Source organism: Lutra lutra, chromosome 11 (assembly GCF_902655055.1).
Source record: "Lutra lutra chromosome 11, mLutLut1.2, whole genome shotgun sequence".
Taxonomy (NCBI): Eukaryota; Metazoa; Chordata; class Mammalia; order Carnivora; family Mustelidae; genus Lutra; species Lutra lutra.
Genome location: NC_062288.1, coordinates 106,432,356 through 106,444,452, shown reverse-complemented (window position 1 = coordinate 106,444,452; position 12,097 = coordinate 106,432,356).

The following is a 12,097-nucleotide window of genomic DNA, read 5'->3' as shown; positions in this document are numbered from 1 at the left end:
GCAGGCAGCTGAGGAAGGACCACTTCTACTCTGTGCCAAGGACTGGTTTATACTGGTATAAAGTCTTCTGCTCAGATGTATGGTTCAGATGGGTTTCACATCTGTATTTCACATCTGTATCATCCAAAAGGACCTTAAAGACCACCCAGCCCAACCTCTTGGTCAGGACACCACCCCATTAGATAATCCACTGACCTCCACATAAAATGCCCCCTCATCTTCTTCTCATTCCATCAATTGACATTTTTTCTCAAGAAATATTATTAATCATCTTCAACACACTAGCAGTAAGTATAAGATTTGGTCATATATATATTGGCCTAATACATATACGTTCCATATACATTCCAGAAGTCAGGCTAGGACTGTAATTATTCCCTGGGAGGGCCAAACCACCAGCATTTCTTATTTCTCCCAGCTGTGTGTTGCAGAAGCTGTATCCCAGGCAGGAGCAGCTGAGAGGTCTGGGGATCTCTTCTTCTACTCAGGAGTTCAAAAGTTCTTGCTCGAGTGCAACACACCAAGACCATGGACCCCAATCACGCTTAGCACCCCAGTACACTGATAGGGCAGAGGTTCCATTCCAAGAGAGGCAAGCCGACGCTCCTACCCAGTGCCCTGCTTGTAAAGCAGGGGTGTCACTCAAAAGCAGCAGGTCACTCTCCCTGCCCCTAGTTCCAGAGAGGGCATGCAAAGGTTTCACCCAGGAAGTAAGAGGCCTCAGGAACAGAGAGCCCTGTCGCTCTTCCCAAGGAAACTGACTTTCTTTGGAATGGAACACGAGGAAGATCAACCTGCAGGTGCCGCCAAAGGTGACAGAGATTTTGGTCACAAGAAATTAAGAAGAGGTTGGTACCTTCATGAGTACAAGCTGAACTACCAGAGAAAACCAGTACGAGAGATAGCTAAGAGCCTTCCTGGGACTAGATCAAGACTCAGAGACAGGACCCAAATACTCACCCAGCAAAGGGGCATGAATTTAATCAAACCTGACTGTGGCAGTTTATGCCCAGGGGCATTGTCAGAAATAATAGAGCAATGAGCCAGCATCGGTGGAGGCTATCAGCTGAGTGTGATACCAACAGAGGAAGACAACTTAACAGAACAGAGAAAGAGACAGTCAGAGAGAGCCCTGCTAAAACCACTGTCATCCTAGGGTGACTGAACACATGCCCAAGACTGTGCCCTCTGGGAAGTGACATCTGAGGTGGCACACTGTGAGTCAAGTCCCCAAACAAATAAACAAGCAAATAATAACAGACCCTGCAGATGGAAGAATCAGCACCCAGAGTTGCTAAAATATAGGACCTAATATGTCCAGTTTTCAACAAAAAATCACAAGACATGCAAAGAAACAGGAAAGTGTGACCCATATATAAAGAAAGTCAGGCAACAGAAACTGTTTTTGAATGGGCTCAGATGTCAGACTTAACAAAGACTTCAAAGAAGCTATTATATGTTCAAAGAACTAAAGGAAACTATGCTTAAAGAAGTAAAAGCAGGTACAATGACAATGTCTCATCAAGTAGAGAATTTCAATAAAGAAATTGAAATGATAAAAAAACAACAAATGGAAATTCTGGAATGGAAAATTATATAACGAGCACAATGAAAAATTCACTGGAAGGGTTCAACAGTAAATTTGAGCTGGCAGAAGAAAGAATTGGTGAACTTGAGGGAAGATGGATAGACATGTTTGCAATCTAAAGAGAAAAGATTAATGGAGCCTTAGAGAAATGTCAAATACACATGACACACCAACATATGCATAATGGGGGCACCAAAAGGAGAGAAGTAACACCAGGGAGCAGCAAAAATATTCAAAGAAATAGTGGCTGAAAACGTCCCCAAATCAATGGAAAATATTAATCTATACATCCAAGAAACTCATCAGTTTCAAGTAGAATATATGCAAAGAGAGCCACAAACAGATGCATCCTAGTAAAAATGTTGAAAGACAAAGAAAATCTTGAAATCAGCAAGAGAGAAATGACTCATCACTTACAAGGGAACACTAGTAAGATTTACAGCTAACTTCTCCTTAGAAATGATGAAGGCCACAGGCAGTGGATGGCATATTCAAGGTGCTGAAAGAAAACGCTATCAAGCAAGGCTCTTATATCTAGAAAGACTATCTCTGAGAATAAGAAGGTAAAATAGACATTTCCAGATAAACAAAAACAGATGGGTCTGTCGCTAGTAGACCCACCTTACAAAAAATGCTAAAAGAAGTTCTTCAGACTGGAAGCAAGTGGCACCAGATGGTAATTTGAATTCACACACACACAAGAGTGCTGGTAAAGGTAATTATGTAAGTAATTATAAAAGACAGTATAATTACATATATCTTCTCCTTTCTTCTCTTAGCCAATTTAAAAAGCAATTATATAAAATAATATGATATAATCATATTGTTGGGACTGTGACATAACTATGTAATATATTTGACAATACACACAGGAGGTGAGTGGTGGTAAAGTTATATTAAAGTAAGAAAATAACACCAGATGGCAACTTGAATCTGCAGGAATAAATTAAGAGAACAAGAAATGATAAGAAGATTAATATAACGAACATCAAAAATATATATTTGCTCTCCTTTCTTCTACCAGCTTTCTAAAAAAGATATAACAACTATATAAAGTAATAATTATAACAATGTACTGTTAAGTTTGTAACATCCATAGATGCAATATGTATAATGGGGGGGGGGGGGTCTGTGGGAGTAACATCTCAATATCTCCCTGAATTTTTGGTATAAATCTGAAGTTGATTCCAACTTAAGATGTATACTGTGAGCCCTAAAGCTACCACTAAGAAAATAATTTTAAAATATATGGATGTTAAAGGCAACTGATGAATAACAGAACTCTACCTCTGAAACTAACGTTAATTAATTGAATTTAAATAAAATAAAATTTTTAAAATAAATAAATAAAAATAAAATAAGTCTCTTGTAGGCAAATAAAATATATGGTGAGACTCACTATAGAAATACAAAGCTATACTAGAAAATAGCACTTAGAGCAAAAGCAAGCACTAACAGAGAAATAGACACAGGAGAAAAGGACACAGGCATATAGGAAAAAACAAATGGTAGACATAAATCTAAACATATCACTACTAACACTAACTGTGAAAGGATTAACAATATAATCAAAAGACAGATTGTTAAACTGAACTGAAAAAAAAAATCTAACTAACTATTCTTCACACAAGAGGTGCATATAGATTCAAAGATCCAAACAGGTTAAAAGTAAAAGGTTGGGAAAATACCCACAATGCAAACAATAATTGCAAGAATCTGGGGTAACTTTACTAACATCAGGTCAAACACATTAAAATTTTTAAATGTTACTAGACATAAAGAGGGATGTTTTATAATGACGAATGGGTCAATCCATCCCGAAGTATAAGAATTTTCAGTGTGCATGCACCTAACAGCAGAGCCCAAAAACACATGAAACAAAAACTAACAGAATGGAAGCTAGAAATAGAAAATTCCACAGTAGTTGGAAACTTTGCTAATCCACTTTTAAGAATGGACAGAACAACAAGGCAGATCAATAGGCAAACAGAAGACTTGAACTGCACTGTAACTCCTGAGGCCCTAACAGGGGTCTATGAGGTGTGCAAAAAGAACAGAATACACTTTCTTTTCAGGCACATTCTCCAAGACGGATGGTGTACAAGAGCACAAGGCAAGCCCAGATAAATGCTAAAGGATATAAATCATACAAAGTATGTCCTGCAACATCAATGGAATGAAATGAAAAATCAATAACAGAAAGAAATGTGGTAAATTTAAAATTATGTGGAGATTAAACAACATATTCTAAGTAACAAATGAGCAAAATAAGAAATCCCAAGGGAAATTGGAAAACACTTCGATGTGACTGAAAGTAAAAAACTTAATGTACCAAAATTTATGAGATGCAGCTAAAGCAATACTCAGAGGGAAATTTATAGCTGTAACTACCTATATTTTTAAAAAAGAAGGTATTAATGATAACCTACATTTCCACAATAGGACACTAGAAAAAGAAGAGAAAACGAAACCTAAAGTAAATAAAGAAGGAAATAATAAAGATATATCAGAAATAAAGAATAGAAAAACAATAGAGAAAATTAGGAAAACCAAAAGTTAATTCTTTATAAAGATCAATAAAGTTGACAAACTGTTGGCTAGGAGACTTAAATTATTAAAACTAGGAGTGAAAGGGGGACATATCTACCAATCTTGTGGAAATAAAAAGTATTATAAGATAGTGCTCTGAGGGGTACCTGCATGGCTCAGTCTGTTAAGCATCAGCCATCGGCTCAGGTCATGATCCTAGGATCCTGGGATCGAGCCCCATACTTCTCCCTCTGCCCCTCCCCTGCCCCTCCCCCTTCATTCATACTGTCTCTCTCAAAAAAAGTGAAATCTTTTTTGAAGAAAAAGTAGTGCTATGAACGATTACATGAGAACAAATTAGATAATTGAGACAAGTTGGACAAATTGCTATAAGGATATAAACTATCAGAACTTCCTCAAGAAGAAACAAAAAATCTAAGTAGTCCTATAACAAGTAAAGAGATATCTTTAGTAGTTTTAAAACATCCAGCATAGAAAAGTCCAGGACCAGATGTACCCGGTGACTCATTTAGTTAAGTGTCCAACTCTTGATTTTGGCTCAGTTCCTGATCTCAGGGCAATGAGATGGAGCCCTGAGCCTTTTGAGCGCCCTCTCTCTCTAAAAACCATCCAGGACCAGATGACTTCACTACTGAATTCTAGTGAATATTTCTTAAAGAATTCTTATCAATTATTTATGAACTATTCAAAAAATATTGTTTCAAAGTTTATTTCAAAAATTTATTCTATGTGGCTAATATCACTCTAATACCAAACCAGAAAAAGAAATCATAGAAAACAAAACTATAGGTAAAAGAAGGGAAGGAAGGAAGAAAGGAAGGGAGGGAGGGAGGGAGGAAGGGAGCAAGGGAGAAAAGGCTTGAAACTATCTTTTTGGAATAGTGTGGAAAGGGACTATCATTTTTCACAGATGCCATGCCCTTGTATGCAGAAAATCTTAATGAATCCACTAAAGAAAGTAAAAGTAATAAATTCTAATATGGATAATTAACTTGGTAGTTAATATACACAATGGTTTTCAAACTTATTTCTCCATTGTCTTAAACACTAATTAAAACTTTTTATTATTAAAAAATAAAAATAAATAAAAGTAATAAATGAGTTTAGCCACGGTTGTAGGATACAAAATCAATATACCAAAATCTACCACCCACTAGCAGTGAACAATGGATAAAATCGGGAAAGCAATTCCATTTATGATGTCATTACCTCGAATAAAATACTTAGGAAAACATTTAACAGAAGAAGTACATAACTCATACTCCCCAAACTCTAAAACATTGTCAAAGGAGATTAAGGACTTAAAAAATGAAAAGTCATCATGGCCATTGGTTGGAAGACCTAATTTTGTTAAGATGACAACACCCCCCAAATTGGTTCGCAGAGTCAACACATTCCTGTAAGTATCACAGTTGCCTTTTTCTTAACAGAGATTGATGTGCTAATCCTGAAGAGCATTAGGATTTTTGGACCCATACTGGGGTCCTGAAATGGACCCCAATGGTCTAGACGGCCTTGAGAAAGAATAAAGTTGGAAAATTCACACTTCCTGACTTCAGTAACCAAGGCCGTGTGGGCCTGATACACGGCGTATAATGGATCAATGAAACGGAATCGAGGGTCCAGAAGTAAACGCTCACATCCATGCTCAGTAAATGTTCTACAAGAATCTTGAGTTCCATAGGGAATGAGACGTCTTCCCAACCCATGGTGCTGGGCGAATGGGACAGCCACCTACAAAGAAGAGGGACGTGGACCCCTGCCTCCCAGATACAAAAATGAGCTCAACCTTGGTCCCGCACGCAGCCGTAAAAGCTAAGGTCAGAAGCCGGGTCAGAACGCAGCTTGGCGAGAGGGGGCTCTGTTGGAAGCGAGCCGGCGCGGGGCGGTGGGGGCCACCTCCCCAGCCATGGGACGCCATCCTGCGGGCCTCAGATCTTCACCGGTGGAGCACGTGCCATCCACGGCTGCGCCCCACGCCAGGGACGTTTCTAAGCCACCGTCGGCGAGACTGCCACAGATGGACACACCGTCATTGAATGGAGGGGCTGTAGTGCCCACCCACATGCGTCAAACTAACACCCCAAGGCAGAAGCCACCCTCGCCCATGTCCCCCAGCCAGCCCAGGGTTGTGGGATGCTCCCCGATCCCAACACCACCCTGCCTCCCTGACTCAGCAGGTTCCTGAGCAGCCCTGCCTCGGTTTCCCGGGTTGTCCAACAGGGACAGCTGATCCAGTGTTGCAGGGCCCGCAGAGCACTGTGGGGCTCAGGCAGACAGCACGTGCTGACTGACGGCTGTGCTTCTCTAGCCTGGTGGACCAGCGGCCCACTGGCCTGGCCACCTTTCTTGCACCCTGAGCGGTGCTCATCGGAAGCACAGAGCACAAGGGACGTGGGAGCAGCTCCTCCGGTCCCTCGTTAGGGAGGAGGAGCCCAGGACACGGAGGGGACGGCGGCACCCGTGACCCTGAGAGGCCACCCTTCTGGGCACTGTCAGAATGGGTGACCGGCGGAGACCAGGGCCCGGGAAGCAGCGCTGAACAGTCAGCCGTGCGTGCGGCTCCCAGGCTTCTTCCTGGCGCCTAGCCGTGCTCTGGCTCACCAGCCTGCCAAGGAAGAGAATCTTGCCAAGGCAGTTGCATAAATAACGTGGCCACGCTTCATACAGAGCCGGTCCTCACTCCAGGAGCCTGGAGGATGCGGCACAGGGTCCTGGCTCCTCCGTGGCATGACCCCTGGGTGGTCCCCAGCTCTGAGCCTGTGCACAAGCTCGCTTCTAGCTGACCAAGAATAACAACTGTGAACCTTGAGGGCAGCAAGCAGCCAGGGGGCTTGAAAGATTCTCCACCTGCCCCATGAAGGGGCTGTAGGAAACAGCTTCTCAGGGCCCGTGTCAGACCAGCATTCCCTCCGCCCTCGCCCCCAAAGGCCAGTGTAAGGTGTGCGTGCACCCATCTGGCCGTTGTGCCTTGCAGACGGTAAAGATGGATGAAGCTGGGTGGCCTGTGGCCGTGCCCCACCCCAGCACGGCTATCTGTCTGCCTCGCGGACGGCAGCGTCCCTCTGCCTGGAGCCGGGGTCGGCCCTTGACTTCGCAGCTGCCGGTCTCCACTGGGGCCGAGGTTGGCACCCCCTCTCCCTGCGATCACACTGGAACTAGTGGCTATTGCATTTTGCTGACATTACTATAGAAAGATCCTAAAACTGAAAAGTACCGGGGCAGCGGAGCACACCCTGACTTCCCCCCTTTCCCTAGCAAACTCACCCTTTGGAACAGAAAGCTCACTTTGGTCAATGGCATTTTTGGTTTCAGAATCTTTTTCAGGAGGGACAGAGACCAGCCAGGCCTCACAATCCCTGGCGAGCCTCAGCCCGCGGGTAGAGCCCCTGCTCGTGGGGCTGCGGCTCCGACACAGGGGCCCTGAGACACTTGTCCAGGATGCAGGGGAGGCGGTGTTCTGGGAGCAGCCCTGGAGACAAGGGTTCCGCAGCAGGGCCGGCCCTCTGCGGAGCGGGTGCGCCCCGGTTCCTAGAAACCACTCGCCCCATATGCTCTCCTGTGGTCTACAGGCTCCAGCGGGCGGCTCTCAGCCTCAGGAGCAGGATAACGACCCTCCTGCCAGCCCCTTCTGTCCCACACGTGGGGAGGACGGGCACCGAGAGCTGAGCCCTGGGAAAGCTCTGATGCTGATCCTGACCCCTTGTTCGGTGCGCGTGCCGAAGGGTTTGGCACTGGGTGTGCTTCTTATAACTCTAAATGATCTATCTGGGAAGGAATGAGCCAATAAAACGTCCTGACCTTGGCGAGGAAGTGTCTTTGCTTTAGGAAGAGAAAGGAAATAATCCTGTTCCTAAAGTAAAGTGGGATGGGTGATGCTTTTTGATAAGAACATTCATAAAATGAGTAAGAACACGTTTTCTAAGTGCAGGGATCTTTCACCGGAGGTCATGTGAGAGGCACGAAGGGCTGGGGGACTTGCTGCTGCGGGAGTCGCTGTGGGCCTGAACAAGACCAGAAGTGCCAGGGGTGCAGGGGAGGGGTCGCCCTCCCACCCCCCCAAACCCCGCAGCGTTTAGGACCTCAAAGGGGTGCTCGCTGTCATGCACTGGGGACACTGTGCAAAGCACTGACACAAATGAGCTCAGGTAACCCTAACCAGCAGCCACAAAGCCAAGCATTACCGCCCCATTTCGCAGAGGGGAAATCAAGGCTTAGCGGCGTTACCTCCTTGTCCCAGCCTGTACAGTCGGCCAGGAGCCGGGCTGAGGCTCAAGCCCAGGTCTGTGGGATCCCACAGACCATGGCTTCCCCCTGCTGCTGTACTGGTCCCACACAGGCTTATCTCTGTATTGATTATGACTTACCTGGGGGTTTATGTAGTGTTTTATGTCCTGAAAAACACACGTCTGTTGTTCACATGCAAACTTGCACTCAAGGGTTCCTAGCGGCTTCATCTGCAGTGGCCCCAAACTGGGAACAACCGGGATGTCCTTCAACAGGTCGTGGTTAAACAGGCCGTGGTCCAGCCACACCAGGGAGTCCTTCTCCGCAAACAGATGACTGATCCACAGGACCCCCGGAGGGGTAAACACACAATTCCAAGGAGGGCACGACCCACGGCCGGTGTGACCGAGGCTCACCCCGCACCGTGCTCCCAAGGGCGACGCTGGCCCAGGGCCCTGATGGCCGTCACCCCGCGGGACAGCTGAGAGCCTTGTGCAGACGTACAGCGAGGTCGGCACACTTCTCAGCCCGGATGCGAGCCCCGTGCGGGCCTCCCATGCCCATCGCCCTCGTCCCAGACACACAAGCTGCTGGATTCACGCCGTCCGGCTTAGAGACCCGTCCACGTTCTGTTTCACACTCTGAGCCGGCTGGAGTCCTTCACAGGGTGACAGCAGAGGCCCACACCCTGCAACCTCGCCTGGGTTCCCAGCCGGGCCACTCCCTGAGCCCCAGGCTTCTGCATCGGAAATCTGTCCCTGAAATGAAGGAACGAGAACGGGGCAGTGCGCGGGGAGGGCTGGGGGCAGGGTGGTCCCCGAGTTCAGCCTGGCCCTCGCAGGAGACACTCCTGTGGGTACACACGGGGCTCCCGAGGTGGGTCGGGGCCAGACTCTTCTCCGCCAGGTGGAAAACGTGATGAACTTGGGGGCCATGGTCCTGGACCTAAGCTGGGGACATAGCAGCACCCACAGGCGGAGGGACACACCAGCCCTGGGTGCCAAGGCCATCACCCTGCCTTCCCCTCCACAGCCTTCCCCTGCACACAGAGCTGACTCCAGCTAGGGTAAAGCCAATAGGAAACCACTGGAAGGTTCTGGAAGCGAGGAAGAAGGCCCCTCCCTTGGCACTCAGCCAGGAACAGACAGGCAGGAGGAAGACATGTTCTCGTGAGCTATCCCAGGCCTGTTGACCCCCTCGGGGGCTCCCCTTGGGGCCGTGGTGACTCTCGGGCTCAGATGGCCCCTGGCGGACTTGAGTCAGGTCCACCCGCTGCCATAGCCCGGAGAAAACCAGGGCGGCCGGGCGGCCCCGTGCTCAAGACCGGCTGCGGGAGACGCACACCCAGGGCCTGCAGGACTGCAGGGCGCCCGCCGTCGGGGAGCCCCAGGGCGGGGCTCAGGCAGCAGGACTTCACGGCAAACACCAGGGTGCAGGTGAGAGTCCCGCTTGGCGAGAGACAAGGTGTAATTTAGGCAAAAAGCATTTTAATAAATGATTGTGTGAAAGACAGAGCCCTTAATCCACTATAACGGCTTCCCTAGGAAGGCTGGAAGCTGGCTTTGCGAGTCCCTGGCCCCCTCCTCGGGAAGTCGCAGAGAAAAAGGTGGGTGGAGGGGTGCAGGCAGACGCCGCAGGGACCCTAGCCTCTCCGGGAGGCCAGAGGGTGACAGATGGTCTCCCACTGGGCACAGGAAACCAGAGACACACACCGAGGAGGAAGAGAGGGAGGAAATGGTGGAGTGCGGGGCCGAGGGTCCTCCTCGTCGTTCCGACCGAATGGAGAGCTGGTCCAGCTGTCAAAGCCCCACAACCCTCTGCCCGGGGAGGGGGAGTCCAGATGAGCGCCCGTGCACCCCACTCTCCCGCTGTCTGGCCTGACGTCTGCCCTGCTCCCTGTGTTCCTCCGCATGTCACCCCCACTGAGAGAAAGCCTCCCGCCCCTGCTCGGATGGAAGGAGGACCCCAGCACGCATGCCATGGACCAGGCTGTCCCTCCACGTGGGGGCTGGGAATGAGGGCACGGGCTGTCCCAAGTTCTCTGCAGAAGGGACCTGGTCCGTTTCTCCATCCTGGAGAGCTGGCCGAGCTGGATGGCCGTCCAGGGCTGGGGGTCAAGGCTGCTCAGCATCATTCTATGTGGGACCCTGCATGGGGCCCCAGGAGCAGCCTCTGCTGCAGGGCAGGGGTGGGGGGTCAGCAGCCTTCTAGGCTCCTCCAGTGCTGCGAGCAGTCAGTAGGTGGCCACATGGAGAGGTGGGAGCTGCAGGAACCACGTTTCAGCCCGAGCGCGGGGGCGCTGGAGGCAGGGTCCTTCCGTTTTTGAAGTCTGCTAGACTTCAAAACCAGAAACTAGGAAAACCAGAGCTGGGCAATGTCCGTGCCTGGAGCCCCCAGCCAGGCAGACAGCGAGGCCGGAGCCCAGAGCAGGACATTGGGCCTGCCTCCCTCTCCCCATGGTTCTAGGGTGATGCCCCCAGCCAGCCGTCAAAGACCCTTGCAGCAAGGCCTGCCAGAGCCCGAGGAGACCCCGTGTTCCCACTCTCCCAGGGGACACCGGCCCCGCTGGGGGGCTGGGGCTTCCGGCTCTGCCGGTGGGAGCCGCCCTTCCTGGCTGCCCTCAGATCCGGCTCCCCCAAGCGGATCAGCCCCCACCCGCTGCGGAGTCAAGTTCAAACCTCGTCCCAGCTGCTGGGGCCACTTTCATGTGGTTTCTGTCTAATCTGGAAACGCCTCCCTCCGCATTGTCTCTGTGTTTGTGGACTGTTTCTGAAGTCACCTTTGCAAACCCTGGTACCTAGGAAAGTACATACTTCATGTGTGCCACTGCCACCACCGCACACGGGATTCCCTGCGAGAGCCGGGGCCTGGCTGGCTGGCAGAGCACGGGCCGGGAGTGGACACCGGGCCTGACTGGAGCCGGAACCGGCCGGCCCTTGGCATCCGTGTGACCACGTGCGCTGTGGGCCTCGCCTCCTTTAAAGCTCACGTCGCCCCGGGGACCAGCTTGTCCCGGAGGGAGAAGAGAGCTGATTCTGGGAGGCTCAGCACCTTGGGAACCAGAGCCTGCCCCTGCGCTGGGGGCCGGCCGACCGCCACATGCCGAGCCTTCTGGTCCTCAAGCCATGGCCCTGGCTGGTCGGGGGGCTCCACGGTCAGAAGAGGAGCAGGGGGGTTCCCTGGGGGCAGAGCCCTTGCTGCCCGCACGGCCGGACGCCCGAGAACCTGCCAGCGGTTTCTTCCCGGCCGCGGGGCTGGTGGGTGCCTGGCCCCCCAAATTCCTCCCCAGATGCGGGAGAAGCTGCCACTTGCGTGTCCGCCTGTGTGCGGGAGACACAGCTGTTCCCGCCTCGCCCCAGCCCACGCGGTCCCGGGCTTTCTTCTTCCCGCCGCCCGCCTCTGAACCTTCCCTCTGACGGATTTAAATGATGCTTCCCAGGTGACAGGTTGCACTTGCGGTTTTCAAAAGAAATCACTTTTTGTGAAGAGCTGCCTTTCTTGGCATAAAATAATTGGAAAGTACCACGGATATCTCAATAAAACACATCAAAAGTAACTTTCTCTGGCTTGTTTTGACACGTCCACTTGTGGTTTCTGTCAACTTTAGCTAAACATCAGGTTTTCTCAGACAGAACAAACCATTAAAATATTCAACAGAAAAAGCAAATAGATATAATTCCTTTTCTGTTTGCCTATTTTCAAATAAAAGGCAACACTGAAAGGAGCGGCCAG